At 36.3% G+C, this 27,409-nt stretch overlaps 1 long non-coding RNA gene across 1 annotated transcript in view; it reads left to right on the top strand.

Annotated features, from left to right (window-relative positions):
* LOC131424926 (uncharacterized) overlaps positions 1-26,726 on the top strand; it is a 43,623-nt gene extending 16,897 nt beyond the window's left edge. Inside the window, exon 2 of the long non-coding RNA XR_009228581.1 lies at positions 24,967-26,726. This is a non-coding gene — a long non-coding RNA (uncharacterized LOC131424926). The remainder of the gene's footprint in view (positions 1-24,966) is intronic.
* The last annotated feature ends 683 nt before the right edge of the window (positions 26,727-27,409 follow it).

The raw sequence follows: 27,409 nt of genomic DNA, 5'->3' as shown, positions 1-27,409 counted from the left end.
CTAACACTAACCCTAAAATTAACCCTTACCCTAACTCTAATCCTAACAGTAAACCTAAGCCTACTCTTAACCCTAATTCTTTCCACAACCCTAAAACTAACCTTAACCCTAACACAAACCTTAAACCTAACACAAACCGAAAATTATCCCTAAAACTAAACCAACCATAACCGTACCCATAACCCTAACCCTAACACTAACACTAACCCTAAACATAAAGTTAACCCTAACACTTACCCTAACCCTAACCTAAGCCTAACCCAAACCCTATTTCTAAACCTAACTCTAACTCTAACCCTAACTTTCAACCTAACGCTATCCATAAACCTACCACTAACCCTGACACTAACCCTTCTTCTAACAAAATCTCTAACCCTAATTCTAACACTAATCCTAACCCTAACACTAATTCTAATCTTAACCTGAACCCTAATTCTAAAATTAAAACTAACATTAACCCTATCCTTAAGCCTAATCCTAACACTAACCCTAAAACTAAACAAGCCCTAACCCTAACCATAATCCTAATCCTAGTGCTAAACGTAACACTAACCCTAACCCTAAACCTACACCTAACTTAAACCCTCATTCTATCCCTCATACTAACCCTATCCATAATCCTAACCTTAACTCTCAACCTAAACATATACCTAACCCTAACTTTACCCCTAAATCTAAACCTAACACTAAAAATAATCCTAAACCTAAACCTTACACTAACCCTAACTCTAACCCTAAACCTAACCTAAACCATAACCCTATCATTTACCATAACCCTAACCCTAACACTGAGCCTAAAAATAATCCTACCCATAATACTAAATTTAACCCTAACCCTATCACTAAACCTAAACCTAACACTAAGCCTAACCATCACCCTAAGCCTAACACTAATCCTAACCATCACTCTAAGCCTAACACTAATCCTAAACATAACCCCAACATAACCCAGACCAACCCCTTACCTTACACAAAATCTAACCATAAACAAAGCCTAACACTAACCCTAACATTAAACCTACACTAAACCTAAACCTAATGCTAAAACTAACTCTAACCCTAACACTAATCTAACACTCACCCTAACCCTAACACTAAACCTATCTGTACAACTAACCCTAACCCTAACACTAATCTTAATCCTAACCATAATACAAACCATAAACCGAAACCTAATCCTAAACCTAAACCTAAATATAACCCTAAATCTTTCCATAACTATAACCCTAAACCTAACAGAAACCCTAATTCTAACCTAACCCTAAGCCTAACCCTAACACTACACCTAATACTAACCATAATCTAAACCTACCTAACACTAAACCTAAACCTTACCCGAACCCTAAATCTTACAATAATATTAACCCTAAACCTGAACTTAACACTAAACCTAAACCTAACACTATAACTAAACCTAACCCTAACACTAAACCTAATAATAACCCAAACCCTAACCCGTACCCTAACCCTAACACTAAACCTAACACTAAACTTAACACTAACCCTGACCCTAACACTAACCTAAACCTAAACCTAAACTTAACCCTAACCCTAACACTAATACTAACCCTATCCTTAAAACTAACCCTAAAACTGAACCTTACCCTAACCCTAATTTTAACCCTAAACCTAAGCCTAAACTTAACCCTAAACTTATCCTCAAACCTAAACCAAACCCTACCATAACACAAACCTTAACCCTAACCTAAACCTAAACCTAACCATAACACTTAACCCTAACCCTAACCCTAATCATTAACCTAAATCTAATCCTAAACATAACCCTAACCCTATACCTAATTCTAACCCTTAACCTAAACCTAACGCTAACTTTAACCGTAAACCCAAACCTAACCCTAAAACAAGCCCTAACATTAACCCTAACACTAATCCTAAACCTCACCCTAACCCTAATCCTAAACCCAACCTAACAGTAACATTAACCCTTAGCCTAATACTAAACCAAACCCAAACTCTAACCATAAATTTAATAAGCCTAACTCAAACCCTACCTATAACCCTAACCCTAACACAAAACCTAATCCTAACCCTAAACCTAACCCTAATACTAACACTAACCATAACACTAACCCTTACCCGAACACTAACCCACAACTTAACCTTAAACTTAACCCTAACACTAACCCTAATCCTAATCCTAACACTAACCTAACCCTAACACTAACCCTAACCCTAACCCTAACACTAACACTAAACCAAACCCTAAAACTAACCCTTACCCTAATCCTAACCCTAACCCAAACAGTAACCCTCACCCTAAAACTGACTTTTACACTAACCCTAACCCAAACCCTACACTAACCCTAACCCTAACCCTAAAGCTATCACTTAGGCTTAACATAACACTAAGCCTCACCAGAAATTTAACTTTCATCTTAACCACAACCCTAACCCTAACTTTAACTCTACCTTTTACACTAAAACAAACCCTAACTCTAATCCTAACCCTAAATCTAATCCTATTAGCAACCCTAAACCTAACCCTAACATAAACCCTAAACTATACATCATCCTAAACTTCACCCTAACCCTATCATTAACCCTAAAACTTTCCCTAACCATAAACAAACCCTCTTCCTTACCGTAACAATAACACTCACCCTAAAACCTGAACATAACCCTAATCCTAATGTAAACCTCTCACTAACACTGACCCTACACCTTATCCTAACATAAACTGTAACCCTAACCCTAAAACTTACACTACACCTAACCCTAACCCTAAGCCGAAACCTAACCCTAATTGGAAACCTAACCCTAAATTTTATCCTAAACTTATCCATAAACCTTACCCTACCCAACAGAAACCCTAATCCTAACCTAAACCTAACCCTAACCCTAAACCAAACCCTAAGCATAACCCTGAATCCAACACTAAACCTAAACCTAAAGTTAACCCTAACCATAACACTGACAAGAACGCTAACCCTGACTCTAACCCTAACTCTAACCCTAACACTGACACTAAACCTAAATCAAACCGTAACCCTAAAGCTAACAACAACCCTAACACTAACCCTCAACTTAACACTAACCCTAACAATAACTATAAACCTAACACCAACCCTAATTTTTACCCTAACACTAACTCTAATACTAACCCTAAAACTAACACTAAACCTAACCCAAACCATAATCCAAAACCCAACACTAACTGTAACCCTAATCCTATACAAAACACTATCTAACCCTAACACTAACCCTAACTTAACTCCCATCCTAACCTAACCCTAACACTAAAACTAACTCTAACCCTACCTATAAAACTAACTTTAACACTAAACCTAACCCTAAGCCTAAGCCTAACTCTAACACTAACCCTAACCATCACCAAAACCCTCACCCTAAAACTAACCTTAACCCTAAACCTAACAATAACTCTAAATCTAACCTTAATCATAATTCTAACCCTAATCTAAATCTTACACTAAACTTACTCCTAACCCTAACACTAATACTAAACCTTACCCTAACCTCACCTCTAAACCTAAATCTAACCCTATGCCTAACTTTATCCCTAAAACTAACCCGAATATTAATCCTAATCCTAAACCTAATACTAATTCTCAGCCTAACCCTAAACCTAATATTAACCCTTACCCTAACCCTAACCCTAACACAAAACCTTACCAAAAATCTAACCCTAACACTAACTTAACCCTCACCCCAATCCTAACACTAACACTAACTATAACACTAAAACTAACCTTTACATTAACCCTGACCCTAAACCTAAACCTAACCATAACTCTAAACCTAACACTAAACCTAACCTAAAGCCTAACCATAATCCTAACAATAATCCAAGCCCTAACTCTAATGTCAACCCTTACACTAACCCTAACCCAAACCCTAATCCTGACTCTACCTTATACTCTAACCATAAACCTAACCTTAACACTAACCCTAAACCTAAATAACACTAACCCTAACCCTAAACCTAACCCTAAGAAAACCCTAACCCTAACTCAAACACTAACCATAACTCTAGCCCTAACCTTAACACTAACCCTAAACCTAATCCTAAAACTAACACTAATCCAAACCCTACCTCTAACACTAACCCTAACACTAAACCTAACACTATCCCTAACTCTAAACCGAAAACTAACCCTAAACCTTACCCTAAGGTTAACCCTTACACTAACCTTGACAAGAAACCTTACACTAACCCTAATCATAACCCTAACCTAAAACTAAACCAAACCTTAACCCTATCCATTATCCCAACACTAAACCTAAACCTAACATTAACCCTAACACTAACACTAACCATAAACTTAACCCTAACCATAAAACTAACCCTTACTATAACCCTAAGCCTAAGCCTAACCCTAACCCTAACAATAACACTAACCCTAACCCAAAACCTAAAACTAAATATAACTATAACCCTAACTCTAACCCTATCACTAACCACAACTTTAAAAGAAAACCTAATGCTAACCCAAACCCTAAACCTAACCCTAACTTTAACACTAACTCTAACCTTAACCCCAATCATAACCCTAACTCTAATCCTAACCCAAAATCTAAAGTTAAACCTAACAATAAGCCTAAAACTAACCCTATCTCTATTCCTAAACTGAACACTAAACCTAATTTTAAACCTGACCTTAAATTAACACAAACCCTAAAACTAACCATTACCCTAACTCTAACACTAACCCTCTTACCCTAACTCTAGCCATAACACTAATCCTAACCCTAAGCTTAAACCTAACACTAACCCTAACCCTAACACTAACACGAACCTTAAAACTATCCTTAACCCTAAACCTAAACCTAAAACTATCATTAACTCTAATCCTAACCCTAACACTAATACTAAAACTGACACTAACTGTCACAATATAATAGCCCCAATGCTAACCCTAACTTTTACACTAACACTAATCCTAACGCTAACTCTAAAACTAACTCTAACACTAACACTATACCTAACCATTATTCTAAAACTAACACTAAACCTAACACTGAACCTAAAACTAACCCTAAACTTAACCCTAAACAAAAAAATAATAATAACCCTGTCACTAACCATAACACTAACCCACACCCTAACCCTAACCTAACACTAACTCAAAACCTAAAACTAATTCTTACCCTAACCCTAACCCTAACACAAACCCTATCCCTAACCTAATTCTAAACTTAACCCTAACCCTAACACTATCCCTAATCTAAACCTAAAACTAACACTAACCCTAAACCTAATCCTGAGTCTAACCCTAAACCTAACCCTATCATCCCTAACACTAACCCTAACCCTAACTCTCAAACTAACCCTAACTCTATCCCTACTTCTAAACCTAACACTAAACCTAAACTTAACACTAACCCTGACCCTAACCCTAACACTAACTCTAATCCTAATCATAACCCTAAACTGAACCCTAAAAATTACATTAATTTTAACCCTAACCCTACCCCTAACACTGACCCTAACCTTAACATTAAACCTAAACCTAACACTAACCCAAAACCTAACCCTAACCCTAACACTAACTTACCCCTAACCATAACACTAACCCTTATCCTAACCCTAACCTTAACACTAAAACTAAACTTAACCTTAACTTTAACATTAAACGTAACACTAAACCTAAACATAACCTTATCCCTAAACCTATCCCTTTTGGTAACGTTAACAATAACCCTAACCATAACCATAACCCTAACACAAACTTTAAGCCTCACCCTAATTTTAACTCTAACCCTAACACTAACCATAAGCATAACCCTAACGCTAACACTAACCTTAATCCAAACCCTAAAATTAAACATTACCCTGAACTTAACTTCCATTAACCCTAACACTAAAACTATACCTAACCTTAAACCTAACCCTAACACTAACCCTAACCCTAATCCTAATCCAAAACCTAACCGTAACTGTAACCCTAATCCTATACATAACCCTAACCCTAATCCTAATGCTAAACCTAACACAAAACTAACCTTAACCTAAACCTAACCCTACCCCTAACTTTAACTCTAACACTAACCCCAACCCTACCTACAACCCTAACCCTTACACAAAGTATTACCCTAAACCTAACCCTTCCCTAACACTAACCTATCCCTACACCTAACCATAACCCTAACCCTAGCCCTAAAGCTAAACATAACATTAATCCTAACACTAAACCTAAAACTAACCCTAAACTTAACCCTAAACCGGACACTAACCCGAACTCTAACTGCAATCCTAAATCTAACCTTAACCCTAAAACTAACCCTAACTCTAACACTAAACCTAAAATGAAAACTAACCGTAACACTAATACTAAACCTAAGCCTAACCAAACACAAACCCTAACACTAACCCTAACACTAACACAAAACTTAAACCTAATCCAAACCCTAACCCTAACCCCAAAACTATCTTTAATTCTAACCATAAACCTGACATTAACCTTAACACTAACCGTAACACTAACTCTCAGAATTAAACTAACCCTAACACTAACCCTAACACAAAACCTTACCAAAAATCTAACCCTAACACTAACTTAACCCTCACACCAATCCTAACACTAACACTAACTATAACACTAAAACTAACCCTTACATTAACCCTGACCCTAACCTAAACCTAACATTAACTCTAAATCCCTAACTTTTACAGTAACACTAAACCTAACCCTAACACTAAGCCTAACACTAACCATAACCCTAATCCTAATCCTAACACTAATCCTAACCCTAACCCTAACACTAACCCTAACCTAATGCTAACACTAACCCAAACCCTCACCCTAATCCTAATCTAACAATATCCATAACACTAACCCTAACACTAACACTAATATTAAACCTAAAACTAACTTTACTTTAATCTTAAACGTAACTAAACCTCTCATTAACCATAAACCTAACAATAACCTAATCGTAACTCTAATCATAACCCATTCATTAACATAATATTAACACTAACCCTAACCCTAACTCTAACACAAACCCGCACCCAAAACTTAACAAAAACGCTAACCCTAAACCTAACCAAAACCACAACCTTAACCCTAACACTAACCCTAACCCAAACCTATCCCTAACACTGACCCTAACATTAACCCTAAACCTAACACTGACCCAAACCCTAACACTAACCCTAATCCTAACACTAACCATAACCCTATCCCTAACACTCACACTAAAATTTACACAAACACTAACCCTAACCCTAACTCTTACCTTAACCCTAACCCTAACCCTAATCTAACACAAATCCTAAGCCTACCCCTAAAAATAAAGCTAACTGTAACACTACCACTAAAGCTAACCCTAACACTAATCCTAATTATAACACTAACACTAATCCTAAAACTAAGTCTAACCCTAAGACTAATTCTAACCATAACCATAACCATAACCCTAACACTAAAACTAACACTAGACGTAAACCTAACCTTAATCCTAAACCTAACTCTAACCAAAACCTTAACACTAAGATTAACCCTAACCCTAAAACTTACACTAACCCTAAATTAAACCATAACAATTATCCTAACCCTAATCTAATCCTAACGTTAAACGTATTCCTAACACTAACACTAACCCTAATCCTAAACCTAGCACTAACCCTATCCCTAACCCTAACCCTAAAACAAACCGTAACCATAAACTAATCTTAAACTAAGCCCTAAGGCTAAACCTAAAACTAAATCTAAACCTAAACCTAACCCTAAGCCTAACTCTAAACCTAAACTTAACTGTAACTGTAACTATAACTCTAAACCTAACCCTAACACTAACCCTAACTTTAAATCTCACACTAACCATAACCCTAACCCTAACCCTAAATCTAACTCTAAAACTAACCCTAATCCTAAACCTAAAACTAACACTAATCCTTACCGTAACCTTAACACCAAACCTAACCTTAACCTTAAGATTAACACTAACCCTAACCCTAACTGTAATCCTAACTCTAACCCTAACCCTAATCCTTACCCTAATTCTAACCATAACCCTAACTCCAACCCTAACACTAACCATAAACCTAACATTAACCCTAAACCTAAACCTAACCACATATCTAATCGTAATTCTAAACCTAACCCTAACACTAAACCTAACCCTAATTCTAACCCTAAGTCTACCAATAACCTTAAACCTATCCCTAAACCTAACAGTAACCATAACCCTAAAACTAACCATTACCCTAAAAGTAATCCTAACCATAATCCTAAACCGAAAACTATTTTAAACCTAACCTTAATCCTAATCCAAACCCTATCCCAACACTCATTCTAACACTGAAAATAACCTCAACCCTAACACTAAACTTAAACTTAACCTTAAACCTAAACTTATCCCTAACTGTAACTTTAACAAAAACCATAACCCTAACTCTAACCCAAATCCTAACCCTAACCCCATCTTTAACACTAACCCTATCCCTAAACAAACATAACCATAACCCTATTTCTGAAAGTAACCCTAACCCTAACTCTAAACCTAAAAGTAAAACTAACCCTTACCCTAAAATTAACCCTACCCTAACCCTAACCAGAACACAAAACCTAAACCCCAAAATTATCATAACATTAAACCTAACCCTAACCCTTGCCCTAACTCTAACACTAAACATATAAATAACCACAACCCAAACCCTAACCCTAAACCTAAGACTAAAACTAACCCTAAACCTTTCCGCAACACTAAATCTAACCCTACCCCTTACACAAACCCTAAGACTAACCCTAAAAATAAAACTAAAACTGACCCTACCCCTAAAACATACCCTAAAACTAAGCATAAAGCTAACCCTAACCATTACACTAACACTAATCCTAAAACTAAACCTAACCCTGACATTAATTCTAACCATAACCATAACCCTAAACCTAATACTAACACTAATTCTAACACTATCACTAACCCTAAACCTAACCCTAATTCTAATACTCACCAAAACACTATCAATAAAAATACTCTTAACCCTAAACCTAACACTAATGCTAACCTTAACCACAATCCTAACCCTAACCTAACCCTAACACTAACCTATTTCTAACCCTAACACTAACCTATTTCTAACCCTAACACTAACACTAAAACTACCCTAACCTTAACCCTAAACCTAATTATAACCCTATCCCTAACCCTATTCCTAACACTAATCTGAACATTAACTCTAAACCTAAATCTAACACTAACCCTAACCCTAACACAAACCCTAACCCTAACCCTAACCCTAAGCCTAAAACTAACCCTAACCCTAAACCTAACGCTAACACTAAACCTACCCCTAAACCTAACCCTAAACCTAATACTAAACCTAACCCTAAACCTAACCTAACACTAACCCTAACCCTAAATCTTACCCTAACCCTAAACCTAACCCTAACAATAAACCTAACCCTAATATTAACCCTAACCCTAAACCTAAAACTAAGCCTAAGCCTAACTCTAACTGTATACGAAACCCGAACCCTAACCCTAACACAAACCTTAACCCTAACCTAACCTTTACCCTAACACTAACACTACACATAACCCTAACCCTAATGTAACATTCACCCTTACCCTAACCCTAATCTTAAACCAAACACTAACACTAACTCTATCCCTAAACCTAACCATAACACTAACCCTAACCCTAACACTAACACTAACCTTTAACCTAACCCTAACCCGAACACAAACACTAACACTAAACATAACCTTAACTTTAATCCTAAACCTAATTCTAAACCTAACAATAAACTTAATCCTAATCTTAACCCTAAACCCAACCCTAACCTTAACAATAACCCTAACCCTAAACCTAAGACTAATTCTTACACTATCACCAACCCTAAATCTAACCCTAATTCTAACCCCAAACAAAACTCTAACCCTAATAATTCTCTTAACCCTAAACTTAACACTAACTCTAACTCTAACCCTTACCATAATCCTAACACTAACCTAACCTTAACACTAAACCTATTTCTAACCCTAACACTAACACTAAATTTACCCTAACCTTAACCTTACAACTAATTCTAACCCTATCCCTATCCTTATCCCTAACACGAACCCGAACATTAAATCTAAACCTAACCCTAAAACTAACCCTAATCCTAAACCTAACACAAAAACTAAAGGTAACCATAACAATAAAACTAAACCTTACCCTAAACCTAACACTAACCCTAACAGTAACTCTTACCCAAATACTAACCCTAAAACTAAAAGTAACACTAAACCTAACCCTAACTTTAAACCTAACCCTAATCCTAAACATAACCCTAAACTTACCACTAAACCTAACCCTAAGCCTAACCCTAACCCTAATCCTAACACTAATCATAATCCTAACCCTATGTTTAACCATTACACTAACTGTAAACCTAACACTAACCATTAACCTGATTTTAACTTTAACTCTAACCATAACCCAAAACCTAAGAGTAACCGTCAACCTAATCTAACCTATACTCTAACACTAATCCTAACCCTAACCCTAATCCTAAATCTAACTCTAACACTAAACCTAACACTAACACTAACCCTAAAACAAACCCTAAGACTAATCAAAACCTAAACCTAACCATAACTCTAACACTAAACCTAGTCCAAAACCTAAAAATATCCCTAAACCTCACTTTATACATAACCCTAAACTAACTCTAACCCTAACCCTAACACAAACCCTAACACTAAACAAACCATAAAACTAATCCTAACCCTAATCCTAAACCTAATGCTAAGCCTAACCGTAAAACTATCCACAACCCGAACCCTAACCTTAACTTTAATCCTAACACTAAACCTAAACCTAACCCTAACCCTAAACCTACCACTAACACTAACTTTAACCCTAACAGTAACCCTAATCATAACCCTAACACTAACACTAACCATAAACCAAAACCTATACCTAACCTTAACTGTAAGCCTAATCCTATCCATAGCCCTAACCCTAACCCTAACCCTAAAACAAATCCTCCTCCAAGCCTAACCATAACCCTGACTGTAACCTAACACTAACCCTAAATCTAACCATAACACTAACTCAAACACAAAAACTTACCCTAAGCCTATCTCTAATTCTAAAACTTACCCCAATTCTAAACCTAAACCTAATGCTAACACTAACCCTAATTCTAACCCTAACATTAACCCACATTAACCCTAACACTAATCCTAAGTATTACCCTTACAGTAACCCTAACTCTAACCATAAGCCTAAACCTAACAGTAACCCTTAACCTAAACATAATCCTTACCCTAAATTAATCTTAACCCTAATTCTAACACTCACCCCAAAAGTAAAACTAACTCTAATCCTAATCAAAATCCTAATCATAAACCTAAACCTTAGCCTAAACCTAACACTAACCCTAACACTAACCCTACCCTAATTCTAACACTAAAACTAAACCTAACACTAAACCTATCCCTAATCCTAAACCTAACCCAAATCTTAACACTAAACTTAACCCTAACCCTTAACATAACACTAATTCAAACCCTATCACTAACCTTATCACTAAACCTAATTCAAACCCTTAACCTAAACCTAACCCTAACATAACCATAACCCTAAATCTAACCCCAACACTTAACATAACTCTCACACTAACCTTAACCCTAACACTAACACTAACCCTAGCCATAATTTTAATACTTACACTAAACCTAACACTAAGCCCAACCCTAACCCTAACACTAATCCTAACACTAAACCTAACCCTAAACCTAAGACTAACCCTAAACCTAATTCTAAAGTTAATCCTAACACTAAGCCTAAGCTTAACCCTAACACTGACACTAACCCTAACTCTAACCATAATCCTAAACCTAACACTAACCCTAACCCTAACACTAATCCTAACCATAACCTTAACCCTAAACCAAACCCTAACCTAAAACTAACCCAAACCATAATCTTAACCCTAAAACTAATAATAAACTATACCCAAACCTCACCTTAACCCTAACACTCACCCTAACACTATCCTTAACTTAAAGCTTAATCTAACCCTAACCTTAACCTTATTCCTATCATTATCCCTAACCCTAACCCTTAAACTTACCCAAAACCTAACTATAATCCTAACCCCAGCACTAACCCTAATCCTAGTTCTAACTCTAATACCAGCCCTGACACTAACCATAACCCTAAAATAACACTTAAACTACACCTCACCCTAACCCGAAACCTACCCTAAAACTATCCCTAATTTTAACACTAACCCTAACACTAACACTAACCGTAACACTAAAACTAATTCTAACTATAAGCCTAACCCTAACTATTAACCTAATTCTAACCCCAACCCTAACACTAACCCTAACACTAACACAAACCTAATCCTAACCCTAACCCTACCTCTAACACAAACCCTAACAAAAACCCTAACCCTAACCGAATACTAAACCTAACCCTAACTATAACATTAACCCTAAACCTAGCCATAACCCTAAACCTAATTCTAAAGTAAAACCTAACAATAAACCTAACCCTAACCCTAAACCTAACCCTGACACTAAACATTACTCTAATCATAACCCTAAAGCTAACACTATACCTAAAGCAAACCCTAACACACTCCCTAACACTAAACCTAACCTGAAACCTAAACCTAACACTAAAAGTAACCCTAACCATATTCTTAATCCTAATACTAACACTAAACATAACCCTAACCCTAACACTAAGCCTAATGCTATCTCTAACATTAACCCTAACCCAAACCCTAACACTAACTCTAACACTAAACCTAACTATAAGCCTAATCCTAACCCTATCAATAACCCTAACACTAACCCTAACCCTATCACTAACCTTAACACTAAAATTAACCCTAACAGTATACCTTATCCTAACCCCAACCCTTATAATAAAACTAAGCCTAACACTAATCCTAACCCCAACCCTAACTCTAACACTAACCCTAACAAAAACCCTAACCCTAACCGAATCCTAAACCTAACCCTAACACTTAACCCTAACCCTCACTCTAACACTATCCTTAACTTAATTTCTTACCCTAACAGAAATCTTAACCCTAACCCTAACTCGAACATTATCCATATTTATAATCCTAACCCTTACTCTAAACCTAACCCTAAGCCTAACCCTATTCTTAACTCTAAACCTAAGCCTAATTTTAATGTTAACACTAACACTAACCCTAGCACAAAACATAACCCTAACCAGTCACTAACCCTAACTAAAACCACAACCCTAAACCTAACACTAAATCTAAACCTAACCCTAACCCTAACCTAAAACTAAACCTAGCCCCAATCCTAACCCTAACCATAACCCTAACCCTAAAACTAAACCTAACTGTAAATGTAAAACTAATACTAATACTAACCCTAACACTAACACTAACCCTAACCATAACACTAACCCTAACCCTAAAACTAACTGTAACTCTAAACCTAACACTAAACATGAACATAACAATTACCCTAAACCTAATCCTGTCAACCTAACCATAACAATAACACTGACACTAACCCAAAGCCTAAACCTAAATCTAACCCTAACACTAACATTAACCCTAACAATAACCCTAACTATAATTCTTACACTAACCCTTACTCTATTAATAATGCTAACTTTATTTTTAACCCTAATTCTAAAATTAATTTTACCCTTATTCTAATCGTAACTCTAACCCTAAGCCTAACTCTAATTAACACTTAATATAACCCTAACACTAACCCTAACCCTACACTAACACTAATTTTAACACTAAATCTAAAACTAACCATAACAATAATTCTAACTGTAACCCTAAACCTAACACTTAACCTAAAACTAACCCTAACCCTAAACCTAATCCTAACCCTAACACCTAACCAAACCCTAACAATAACCCAAACAATAATCCTAACTCTAATACTAAAACTCCCCCTATCCCTAACCCTAAACCTAAAACTAACCCTTACCCTAATTCTATCATTAATCCTATCCTTAAACCTAACTCTAAACATTATCCTAACAATAACTTTAATCCTAAACCTAATCCTAACCCTAACCCTTACACTAAACCTAATTCTAAACCTAAACCTAACAATAACACAAACCCTAATCCTAATCCAAACCCTAATTCTAACACTAACCCTAACCCTAAACCTAACACTAACACTAACACTAAACCTAACCCTAACCCTAACCGTAACACTAACATTAACACTAACACTAACACTAACTCAAACCCTAACACTTACCCTTGCCATAACCATAACCCTAACCCTAACCCTAAACCTAACACTAAACCTAACCTTAACCCTAACACTAAACCTCACACTAAACCTAACCATAAACTTAATCCTAAACTTATCCCTAACTACAAACTTAAAAATAACATTAACATAACCCTAACCCTAATACTAACCCAAACCCTACCGTAACCCTACATTAACAATAACCTTACCCTAACCCTAACCTTAAACCTAACCCTAACACTAACCCTAAACCTAATTCTAACCCTAACCCTGAAACTAACCCTTACCCTAATCATAACCCTACCCTAACCATAAACCTAAGACTAAACCTAACCATAAACTTAATTATAAGCCCAACCCTAACCCTAAAACTAAACCAATCCCTGAGCTAACCCTAAAACTAACCCTTATCTTAACCCTAACCCTAACACAAACCCTAACCATATCCTAACCCTAAATATAACCCTTATCCTAACATAAACACTAACCCTAAAACTAAAGTAATCCTAATTCAAATACTAATGCTAATCCTAACCCTAACCCTAACACTCACACTAACCCTAATCATAACACTAACCCTAAAACTAAACCTAACCCTAAGCCTATTTCAAACCCTAATATTTACCCTAACCCTAAACATAACCTTAACCCTATCACTAACCCTAATTTTAATCCTAAAGTTAACCTAACACTAACACTAACCCTAACCATAACACTAACCACAATCATAACCCTGACGGTATCACTAATTCTAACCATAAGACTAAAACAAACACTAATTCTAACCCTAACACTAATCCCTACCTAACTGTATCCCTAATTCTAACCCTAAACCCAAACTAAACCTAACCCTAATCCTATACCTATTCCTATCCCTAATGCAAAACCTAAAACTAACCCTAAACCTAAAACTAATCTTAACATTAACATCAACATTAACCCTAACCATAACCTTAATCATAACCAAAACTAACCCTAATCTTAACAATAACCATAACCCTAACATTATGCCTAACTCTAACACAACACAATAATCCTTACCCTAACCCTAAACCTAATTCTAACCCTAACCCCAAAACTAACCCTAACCCTAATCCTATCCCTATTCCTAACCCTAATCCTAAACCTAAAAGTAAGACTAAGCATAACACTAATCTGAACACTAACCCCAACACTAACCCTAACCATAACCATAACCATAAATCTAATCCTAATTCTAATACTAACCATAAATCTAACTTTACACCTAACCCCAACACTAAACCTAACCCTAAATCTAACCCTTACCCTAACTGTAACAATAACCCTAACCCTAATCCTAACCCTAAAATTAACCCTAAACTTAACATTAACACTAACCCAAACCTTAATTCTAACACTAACAATAAACCTAATACTAAACTTAATCCTAACCCTAACCCAAACCCTGATCTTAAAAATAACCCTTATCTTAACCCTAAACCTAACAATAACTTAAACCATAACCCTAAACCTAAACCTAAAACTAACCCCAAACTATACCCTAACCCTAACAATAAGACTAAACTTAAACCTAACCCTAACCCTGTCCGTAACACTAACCCTATACCTAACTCTAACCCTAAAACGTACCCTCACCCTAACCCTAATACAAACACTAACCCTAACCTAATTCTAAACTTAACTCTAAACTTAATCATAACACTAACCCTAAACCTAACCCTACCCTAATCCTAACCCTAAACCTAACACTAAACTTAACCCTAACCCTAACCCTAATCTTAATATTAACCTTAACCCTAACCCTAACACTAATGCTAACCCATACACTAACCCTAACCCTAAACCTAACCTTAACCCTACCCCTAAACCTGACACTAACACTAACCCTAAACCTAACAATAACCCTAAACCTAAACCTAACACCAAACCTAATGCTAACCCTGACCCTAACACTAACCCTAAACCTAACCCTAACCCTAACACTAACTTTAACACTAACTATAACACTAACCCTTCACCTAACCCTAACCCTAACCCTAACAATAAACCTAACATTAACTTTAACCCTATACCTAACACTAAACCTAACCATAACTTTAACACTAACCCTATCATAATTGTAACCTTCACAATAATCCTAACCCTAACCCTAATACTAATTCAAACATTAATCCAAACCCTACCTTTAACCCAAACCCTAAACCTAACGTAACCAAAACCCTAAAAATTACTCTCACACTAACCCTAACCCTAAACTAAACCTTATCCTAAACCTAACCACATGTTAACCCTAAACCTAAAACTAAACCTAACCCTAACACTAATCATTTCCGAAACTACAATCCTAAACCTAACACTAATCCTAACCCTATCTCTAACCAAACCCTAACAATAACCCTAAATCTAACCTTAATGTTAACCCTAACATTAACATTTACCCTAAACCTAACACTAACCCTTTCCCTAACCCTAACCCTAAACCTAACAAAAACCCTAAACCTAAACATAACCGTAATCCTAATGGTAACCCTAATGCTAAACCTATCCATAACCTTTATATTAACACAAAACCTAACCCTAACACTAACCCTAATCCTAAACCTAACACGAAAATTAACCCTAATCCTAACCCTAACACTAATTCTAACCCTAACCTTATAACTAACACTAACACTACCCTTAACACTAACCATAACCCTAACCATAACATTAACACTAAAAATAAACTTAACCCTGATTTTAAAAACAACCCTTATCCTAACCCTAACTTAACACAACCCATAACACTATACCTAACCCTAAACCTAACACTTAACCTAACACTAACTCTAAATGTAACCCTAACAATAAACCTAACACAACCCTAACCTTAACACTAACACAAACACTAACACTAAAGCTAACACTAACACTAATCGTAACCCTAAAACTAAATATAACACTAATGCTAACACTAACCCTAACCCTAACCCTAACCTAATCCTAAACAAAACCCTAACACTAAACCCAATTTTATGCATAACTGTAACCCTAAGAGAAATGCTAACCCTAATTTAAACCTAAACCTAACCCTAAACTTAACCCTAACACTAACCCTAACCCTAACCATAGCCATAACACTTACACTACATCTAAACCTAAGCCTAACCCTAACCCTAACACTAAATGTAACCCTAATCCTAACACAAACCCTAAACCTAAACCTAACTCTAAGCCAAACACTAACCCTAAACTTAACCCTAACACTAACTCTAACCCTTACCTTAACCCTAAACCTAACCCTAACCCTAAATCTATCACTAAACCTAACCTTAACCATAACACTAAACCTAACACTAAACCTAACTGTAAACTTAACCCTAACCCTATCCCTAATCATAACCTTAAAAATAACACTAACCATAATCCTAACCCTAACAGTAACCCAAACCCTATCTCTTAACCTAACTTTAACAGTAACCCTAACCCTCACCATAAATCTAACCCTAACACTAACCCAAACCCTAACCCTAAAACTAACCCTTACCCTAATTGTAACCTTACCATAACCATAATCTTAAGGCTAATCCTAACACTAATCCTAAACATAACCTTAACCATAACCCTAACCCTAAACCTTACCTGATCCCTAACCCTAACCCTAACACTAACCCTAACTCTAAATCATAAACCTAAGCCTAATTCTAACACAATCCTATCCGCATAACTATCCCTTCCACTAACCCTAACATAAAACCTAACCCTAACCTATATCTAAACCTAACCCTAACATTAACACTAACCCTATTCCTAACACTACTTCTTACACTAACACTAACCCAAACTCTAACCCTAACACCTGCCTAACCCAAACCATAAACCTAACAGTAACTGTAACCCTAAACTTAACCCTAATCCTAAACCTAACACTACCCCTAAACCTAAACTGAACCCTAATTCTAACACTAAACCTAACCCTTAACTTACGCTAACACTAACTCTAATCCTAAAACTAAACATAACACTAAACCAAACCCTAACTCTAACATTAACACTAAATTTAACCTACCACTAACCCTAATCCAAACACTAACCCTAATCATAAACCTCAACCTAAAACAAAACCTCATCTTAACCCCAATATTAACTATAATACTAACACTAATCCTAACCCTAATTTTAAACCTAACACTAACCATAACCCTAATCCTATCAATAATCCTAATCATAACCCTAAACCTAAGACAAAGCACACCCTAACCTAACCAAAACCCTAATCCTAACCCTAAAACTACCACTAACACTAACTCTACCAATAACCATAACCCTTACATTAAACCTAATTCTAAGCCTAACCCTAACCCTTACACTCACCCTATCACTAACCCTAACCCTAGCCCTAATACTAACCCTGACAGTAATCCTAACAATAACTGTAACACTAAACCACACACTAACCCTAAACCTAACCCTAACTTGACACTAACACTAACTCTAACCCTAAGCCTAACCGAATTTTAAACATAATCCCTAAACTAAAACTAACAGTAACACTAAACCTAATTCTAACACTAAACCTTACCCTAACACTATCCCTAATCGAAAAACTAACCCTAACCATAAAACTAACAGTAAAACTAACCCTAAACGTAACGCTAAACCTAAACCTAAACCTGAACCTAACACTAACCCTAAACTTAACACTACCCCTAAACCTAACACTAATCCTAACACTAACCATAAACCTAAACCTAACAAGAACCCTAAACCTAACCCTAACTCTCACACTAAACCTTACTGTAAACCTAACAGCAATTCGAAAAATAACACTAAACCTAAACCTAACCCTAAACCTTATCACAACACTAACCCTAACCCAAACCCTAACTCTCACACTAAACCTTAGCGTTAACCTAACAGTAATTCCAAACCTAAACTAAACCTAACCCTTACCCTAAACCTAACACAAACCCTAAAGCTAACCTAACCATAAACATAACCCTAACTTTAACCCTAACACCTACCCTACCTAACACTAACCCTAAAACTAACATGAACATTAACACTAATCCTCACCCTAACTCTAACCCTAAACCTAGAAATAAACCTAAACCTATCAATAACCTTAACCCAAATACTAATCCTAAACCTAACCCTAATATTAACCCTAACCCTAACACTAACCTTACCCCTAACCCTAACCACAAATCTAACAATAAACCTAAACATAAACCTAACCCTAATCATAAGCCTAACCATAACACTAACCCTAACCCTAACCCTATAACAAACCATCACACTAACTCTTACCCTAACCCTAACCATAATCCTAAAAATAACCATAACCCTAACATTATGCCTTATTCTAACACTAACCCTAACCCTAACACTAATCTTTTCCCTAACCCTAAATCTAATCCTAACCCCAAAACTAACCCTAATCCTAATCCTATCCTTATACCTAACCCTAACCCTAAACCTAAAACTAACACTAAAAAACAAACACTAATCCTAACACTAACCCCAACACTAAACCTAATCCGAACCATAACCATAAAACTAATCCTAATCTTAACACTAAACATAACGCTAACATTACGCCTAACCCTAACACTAACCCTAACCGTTCCCCTAACACAAACTCTAAACCTAATCCTAACCCTAACCCTAATCCTAACATTAACTCAAACCCAACCAGCCTTAACCCTAACCTAAATCTAAACCTAATCTTAAACATAACCCTGACCTTAAACCTCAACCTCAACCTAAACCTAACATAAACACTTACCCTAACCCTAACACTAACCCTAATCCTAAACTTAACTCTGAACCTAAACATAAACCTAACCCTAAACCTAATCCTAACACTAAACCTAACACTAAATGTAATCCTAAACCTAAAACTTATCCTAACCCGAACACTAACTCTAACCCTAACCTAAACCCTAAATGTATCATTAACCTTCACCCTAACCCTTAGACTGGGCCTAAACCTAATCCTAACCCTAATACTAACCCTAACCCTAAACCTAACACCTACTCTAAATCAAACATTAACTCTAACCCTAAAAACTAATCTTTACACTAACCCTAACCCTAAAGTAACACTACCTCTCACCCTAATTCTAACCCTAAACATAACACTTACCCTAACCCTAACACTAACCCTAACCCTAAAACTTAACCTAACCAGAAACCTAAAACTAACTCTAACCCTAAACCTAACCCTAATTTTAATCACAACCATAACCCTAACTTTAAATCTAACACTAACACTAACCCAAAACCTAACCCTAATTCTAACTTTAACACTAAACCTAACTCTAACACTAACACTAACTCTATCATAACCCTAACACTAACCCTAACCCTGAGCCTAAACCTTACACTAATCCTAAGTCTAAACATAACACTCAGGCTTACCCTAACCCTTACCCTAACTCAAACTCTTACCCTAACACTAAACCTAACACTAACCCTAACCCTCACCCTAAAACTAACCCTAACACTAATCCTAACCCTAAACCTAACCCTAACCCAAACACTATCCCTAACCCTAACCCTACCCTAACACTAACTTTAACTCTATCCCTAATTCAAACCCTGAACCTAACCCTAATATTAAACCTAACTCTAAAACTAACTCTAAACATATCCATATACCTAACCCTAAAAGAAACCCTAACCCTAACCATAACCCCAAACATAACACTAAACCTAATCCTATCTCTAACCCTAGCCATAACACTAACACTAACCCTATCCCTAATCCTAATTGTAACACTAACTGTAACCTTAAACCTCTACAAAACACTAACCCTATTGCTAAACTTAACCCTAACAAAATCCTAACCCTACCCTAACCCTAACCTTACTCATAACCCTAACAATAACACTAAAACTTACCCTAAGTATAACACTAACCCTAACACTAAACCTAACCTAACCCTAAACCTAACCCTGATACTAAACCTAACTCTAACCGTAACTATAACCTAACATAAAACATAATCCTATCCCGAATCCTAACTCTAATGCTAAAACTAACTCTAAGCCTAACACTAACCTAAACTTAACGTTAACCCTAAAACTAACCCTAACCCTAATGCTAAGCCCAAACTTTACACTAAGCCAATTCTAACCCAAACCCTATCACTAACCCTAACCCTAACACTTACCCTAACCATAAACTTAACACTAAAAATAACCTATTTCTAACCCTAACCCTAATCCTATTACTAAGTGTAACCCTAACCATAACATTTAGACTGTATCAAAACTTAACCCTAAACCTAAACCTAAAAGAAACCCTAACAATAACACTAATGCTAACACTAACAATAACACTAACCCTAAACCTAACCCTAACCCTACAACTAACCCTTACCTTAACCCTAACCTCAACCCTAACACTAACACTAACCCTAACCTTAAACCTAACCCTAACCCTATCTCTAACCCTTACACTAACACTAACCTTAAACCTAACCCTAAAACTAACCCTAACACTAAATCTAACCCTAACTCTCACACTACCCCTAACCCTAACACTATCCCTATACCTAACACTAAACCTAATTTTAACCCTAAAACTTACCCTAACCTTAACACTAAACCTAAAACTAATACTAAATCTAACCCTAAGCCTAACCTTGAATCTAACCCCAACCCTAATCCTACCCCTAACCCTAACTTTAAACCTTACCCTAATACTAAGCCTACCCAAACACTAACCCTAACACTATCCCTAACACTACCATTAAATCTACACCAAAACATAACACTAACCATAACCGTAAACCTAAATCTAATGTAACCCTAATCCTAATGTCAATTCCAACTTGAAATTTAAACCTAACCCTAACACAAACCCCAAACCCAACACTCACCCTTTTTTAACACTAAGCCTCAACACTAACCCTAAACATAAACCTAAACCTAAGACTAACCCTAAACTTAACACTAACCCTAAAACTTAAGGTAACCCTAACCCTATCCCTAACCCTAACCCTAATCCTAATACTAATCTTAACACTAACCCTAATCCTAACACTAACACTAAACCTAACCCTAATCATAACCCTAACCCTAACCATAAACCTAACCCTAAACCTAAACTTAACTTTAACCCTAATCCTAATCCTAAACATAACCCACACCCTCGCATAAAAGTAACCCTCGCCTTAACCCTAACCCTAACTCTAACACTAACCCTAATGCTAATCCTAAACCTAATACTAAACCTAACCTTAACCCTAACCCTAACCCTAACACTGACACTAAACATAACCCTAACCCTAAAACTACACCATACACTAACCCTAACCCTAAACCTAAGCCTAATCCTATTTATAACTGTAACACTAATCCTGACACTAACCCTTCTGTTCAAGCAAACTCTAACCCTAACCAAAACACTAACCCTAACACTAATACACTAATACTAAACATATCCACTACCCTAACCCTAACTCTATAACTAACCCTAACCCTAACCCTAAAGCAGCCCTAAATGGAAACCTAATCATAAACTTAATCCTAAATGTAACCCTATCCTTAAACCTAAGCCTAAACCTAAACCTAACATAAACCCTTACCCTATCCCTAAACTAACCCTAACCCTAAACCTAACCATAACCCTAACACTAACCTTAACTCTTACCCTAACACTAACCCTAAACTTAACACTAAACCCAACCCTCACCCTAACCCTAACAACAAACCATAATGCTAACCCTAACCCTAACACTAACCCTGTCCCTAACCCTAACCCTAAAACTTATTCTAACAATAATTGCCCCAGTCCAGCTGTGCAAAAAACCGAGAGGTGACAAGCAACTGTGAAGGTTGAAGCGGGTACTGCTTTATTGAGGAACAGCAGAGGTATATATATCTAACTGATTACATACAGCTTGACTCAATCAGCATCATCCAATCATAGCATTGCTCCCCTACAGATACAGCAATCAGCCAATAAGGAGTCCCCATCATCTTGATGGCTCAGTGGTTTTGCCTCACAAACCACTCCCCCTGGCAAACTGTCAGGTGTCATCTTGACTAGATTGTGGCCTCCAACATCTCCCCCTTTTTGTTTTATTAAACAACAAGTATGTGGTTTAGGGATCGTGCCTGTCTTAGGTAGTCCAATACTACATATGGTCCTTTCCCGTCAATGGATGGTCTAACCTCAAATTTTCAGCCTCCTGGCTTAGGTTGGTACCATTGTAATTGGATCTTTCCAGTCTTTGACTACCGGCCCAATATATTTAGCCATACTTGTGGATCTTGTCCTGTTTCTAGGGCCATCATCGCCTGTTTAATGACCATAGTGGGTTCTATTTGTTGTCTGTGTAATTTACACAAACACCATAAACAACCTGCCACAAGCAGAATGAGGAGAATACAAAAATGCCACAATTCCAAGCCATTGACAGCTCCAAGTGAGAAACCCTTGGAAAAATTGTACCACTGATGATACCATTGGCAAAGACACCCTGGTACTATTAAGTGTTACAATTTGTTGTATCAATAGATTAGTTAAATTTTGAAACTTTATATTCCATGTGCCATTAAGCATGGCTTCTAGTTGTCTGGAAAGATCTGCTGCTCGAGAAATATTATCATAATGCATAGAAGTGATACACAGTCCAGGTAAGTTCTGTAAGCAGCTTAAAGCAGAGGAATCCATTAATATGTCTATTTCTTCTTGAAGTAAATCGACACTTTGGTTGAGCATCAGAATTTCATTTCTAAGATGATAATTAATAATGTTTTGTGTTTGTAAAGCTTGCACTATTGTTGAGTTACATTATTTATTGATGCAGCAGTTTGTACAGTTTCTGTGATAGCTATCGAAGAAGCTGCAGCAGCAGCAGCAGAAACAGCAACAGCTGTGATGATGGTAACTGTAATTCCAAAGTCTCGTTTGGTTTTCAGTAATACTGGAAATTCTTCTATTTTTGTCTTAACTGGCACTGGGATGAAGATAGGAATTCTGGCAATGATGGCTAAAGAAAATTGTGTAGCATTCCAGCAATTTAGTACATTATCCTGAACAGATATAATGAAATTATTAGATATAATGAAAAGGAAATTATTAGATATAATGAAAAGGAAAGGTGAAAGTAAACAAACAGGAGTTTTGTTCACATTTTAAAACAATCATTGTAAATTCTGAATTTAGGTAGATTATTTCATAGACATCAACATTTTATTAGTTTTTTGGGACACCTAGAAAAACTTGTAAGCTTAAATTTAAAGACATCTTTACTTTCATCTGTTTACACAATTTAAATTGAACTGCTTAAATCATGTGAATAAAAGAGATTTGGGTCCATTTTTTAAATTTTTCATGAGCACTCTTCATATATCTGCCAATTTTCATATCATGTGTATGACATATGGACATACACATTTACAGACATACAACACATAACACAAGTGTGCACACATAACACAATAGTAAAGGCCTTATAGCTTTTCACAGGTGAATACTCCATTGAAATTTTTAAAAACTCCACAGTTGATCAAAAAATAGAACTGATCAGAAAAACATTAACCTAGATCTGTAGGATCAAAATTATAAGCTCAAACAATAAAATAGAACTCCAAGAAGTGGGAGAGGGCATAATAAAATAGATATTGAAAAAAGCATTCTGGCTACCACCTGGGTTTGACTCTTCTTTTGATATTTCATCCTTCTTCCTGTAACTTGCATATGGGTTTGATGGTATTCTCACCAGTAAGCCTCAAGATTTTTTTTAATATTTGAAATAGGCCTCAATGGTGCTCATTATTCATTAGCCTCCAGGTGTGGGAGAACCATTGTCACAGAAGTAAGGATAGCTAAACTGGAGTTCTGGATATCAGCTGTTATGGATATGAGCCAAATCATCGTCTTTTTGGTTTGTAGAAATCTCTTTAGTTAGTCTCTCTGGAATCCAAATAGGCTGCTGTTCTTCCTGTGGAAACACACATAGAGACCCCCGGCTCCAGACAATCACTGGGTCAGGACCTTTCCATTGTCCAGTCAGAATATCTTGCCAAAGTACCTTGGGCTTATGTACATTTTTTGGACACATGTGCCTTTCTGCATCACTGAGCCCTGATAAATCCAAATTGAAAAAATTTAAAGTAAAAATGGTTATGTTAAGTTTATCTTTGGGGGATATATACCCTTTCCCAAATCCTTCTTTTTGTTTTAGTAAGTACATTTTAATAGTTTGTTGAGCTCTTTCAACTATACCTTGTCCCTGTGGATTATACGGAATTCCTGTTATATGAGTAATGCCAAATGATGAGCAAAATTGCTTAAAAGAAGTAGAAGTATAGAGAGGGCCATTATCTGTTTTTAACTGTTTTGGAATGCCCACAGTGGTAAAGTTTTGTAAACAATGAGATATAATATCTTTAGATTTTTCTCCACCATGAAGGGAGCCCATCAAATATCCAGAAGAAGTATCAAATTTAACATGCAAATCTTTTAATTTTCCAAATTCTGGCAAATGTGTGACATCCATTTGCCATATATGATTAGGTATCAGTCCTCTCGGATTGATTCCAAGATTAACTTGTGGTAAAAATGTCACACAATTTTGACATTGTTTTACTATTTGTCTAGCTTGTTCCTTAGTTACTTTAAAATGCTTTTGTAAAGTACTAGCATTGACATGGAAGGATTTATGAAAATTTGTTGCTGCTTCTAGTATTGAAAAAAACATATATGTCATGTGTAGTTTTATCTGCTAAATCATTGCCTGAACTAAGGGCTCCAGGCAATCCTATATGTGCCCTGATATATCCTATGAAAAATGGATCTTTTCTGTCCCAAATTAGACTTTGTATAGTGAAAAACACAGAGAAAACTGCTGGGAGCCATTAGCCAAGTAGGTATGACAATTTCCTTGCCAGCGTACCCCATGTTGCTGACATTTTGCAGTGACATTGAATGTAGGTGACCTTGCTCAAGGACCAGGGCGGATTAGGGTGTTCCCGGTTTAAGATAATCAGGTTTAGGGCGTTCCCAGTTTAGGTTCCAGGTTTAAGGTTTAAGATTATTCCTGCTGGGAATAGGGCATATCCTGCTGCCTGAGTTCCCCTTGAGTTCTCACGGGATTCAGACAGTATTTTTTGGGAGACAGAAGCCCAGTGGATGTGGATTTGGGCAGAGAACGTGGATTTCCCCAGAACGTGATTGTAGACGGCTGGTGTGAGATCGGGAATAAAGAGTTGCTGTTTGAATCTACAAGCTGTGTGGTGGCTCGTAATTGTGTGCCCAGCCAGACTGCAGCATTTGTGCCCAGCCAGACTGCGGCAGAAAACAGTAGAGGAATGGGAAATCCTACCAGCATATTCAAGGGATATTATAGCATTAACTATATATTGACTGTCAGAAACTAAATTAAATACAGAATCTTTAAACATCACAAAAGCTTGTAATACTGCATTAAGCTCTACCTTTTGAGCTGATTGTTTCAGTAGTAAAAATGTAAAAGCTTGAGCAGAGGTAACTACTGCTGCTGTACCATTATATGACCCATCAGTAAATATTATTGGAGCATTCATGATAGGTGTTTTTCTTGTCATTTTTGGAAAAAATACAGGATGTGAGGACCAAAAAGACAACAAAGGATTAGGTGGTAAGTGGTTTTCAAATGAACAAATAGATTTTCACATGATTATTGCCCAAGTATTTAACTCATTAGCTACCACATCAATTTGATCCATAGTATATGGAGTAATAATTTTATTAGGAGAAATTCCAAACACTCCCTTTGCTGTTTTTATTCCTTTGAGTATTAATTGCCCCACAGCCTCAGGATACCTAGTAAGAATAGTGTTAGGAGAATAAGATAAATGTATCCATAATAAAGGACCTTCTTGCCAAAGTACTCCTGTAGGAATATTTTCGTGGGTAATACAATAAATAACAGAGGCAAACTTATATCAATTCTATCCAGATGCATATTTTTCATATATGTTTCAATGAGTTTTAATGTTTTTCTCGCTTCAGGTGTTAACATGCGGGGTAAATTTGGATCCGATAGACCTTTTAAGATATCAAATAAAGGTCCCAACTTTCCTCTTGGTATGCCTAGATAAGGCCTTATCCAATTTATGTCTCTGAACAGTTTTTAAAAGTCATTAAGTGTTTTAAGTTGATCTACTCGTATTTGAATTTTTGGTGGGTGGACCATGGTCGAGGATAATAGAACTCCTAAATAATTAATTGGAAAATATAATTGTA

This window comes from Marmota monax, unplaced genomic scaffold, assembly GCF_021218885.2.
Source record: "Marmota monax isolate L192 unplaced genomic scaffold, Marmota_monax_Labrador192_F-V1.1 WCK01_AAM20220418_F8-fsc01293, whole genome shotgun sequence".
NCBI lineage: Eukaryota > Metazoa > Chordata > Mammalia > Rodentia > Sciuridae > Marmota > Marmota monax.
This window is presented reverse-complemented; position numbering and strand designations above follow the sequence as displayed.